This window comes from Acinonyx jubatus, chromosome C1 (assembly GCF_027475565.1).
Source record: "Acinonyx jubatus isolate Ajub_Pintada_27869175 chromosome C1, VMU_Ajub_asm_v1.0, whole genome shotgun sequence".
Taxonomy (NCBI): domain Eukaryota; kingdom Metazoa; phylum Chordata; class Mammalia; order Carnivora; family Felidae; genus Acinonyx; species Acinonyx jubatus.
Window position 1 is genome coordinate 8,688,937 of NC_069381.1, and position 749 is coordinate 8,689,685.

Consider the following 749-nt stretch of genomic DNA (forward strand, 5'->3'; position numbering starts at 1 on the left):
TATATGTATATGTGTATAGATATATGGATATATGGATATATGTGTATATATACATGTATATATGTGTGTGTGTGTGTGTATATACGTGTGTGTGTGTGTGTATTATTATTATTATTTTTTTTTGGTACAAGTCTGCAGCACATCTCAATTGGCACTGGCCACCTTTCAGGGGCTCCATAGCCACACGTGGCTGGTGGCTGCGGTACTGGAGAGAGAGCATAGGCTTCAAACCTTCCCTGCTGTGGCTGAGGCCACCAGACAACCTGTTCACTGCTGTGTCCTAGCGCCTGGCACATAATGAGGCCCAGTGGTCTGCCATATGTGAGCTGGAATAATGTGTCCTCTGAGCCTCCAGGGAATGTCCTGAAGGTTAAATAAAATGCATGTATGTTAGGCACCCTGCCTGCTCCGCGACCGTTGCTGTTCTCATTTCCTCAAAGTCAACCGAAGGGCAACAGGCCCAAGTTTGCTTCCTCTCTCTTAAGAGCTCTTCTCTAAAATTACAAAACGCAGGCTGGGATTACAGAGCCGGCAAGGGCCTTAGGGTCAGGCTCTGGTGCAACAGACGAAAAAGCGGGAACCTCTAACCCACGCCCTTGTTTTCTTGGCCTTTGGACAGCTTGAGGCCCCGCCCACCCCGCCCTGACGGGCGCCCGGAGGAACTACAGCCCCCACGATGCAGCTGGAGTCCTTCTGCTGACGTCATTGGCTTGGGACGCCCCGGCGGTAAGCGAGCCCGCTGAGCCGCC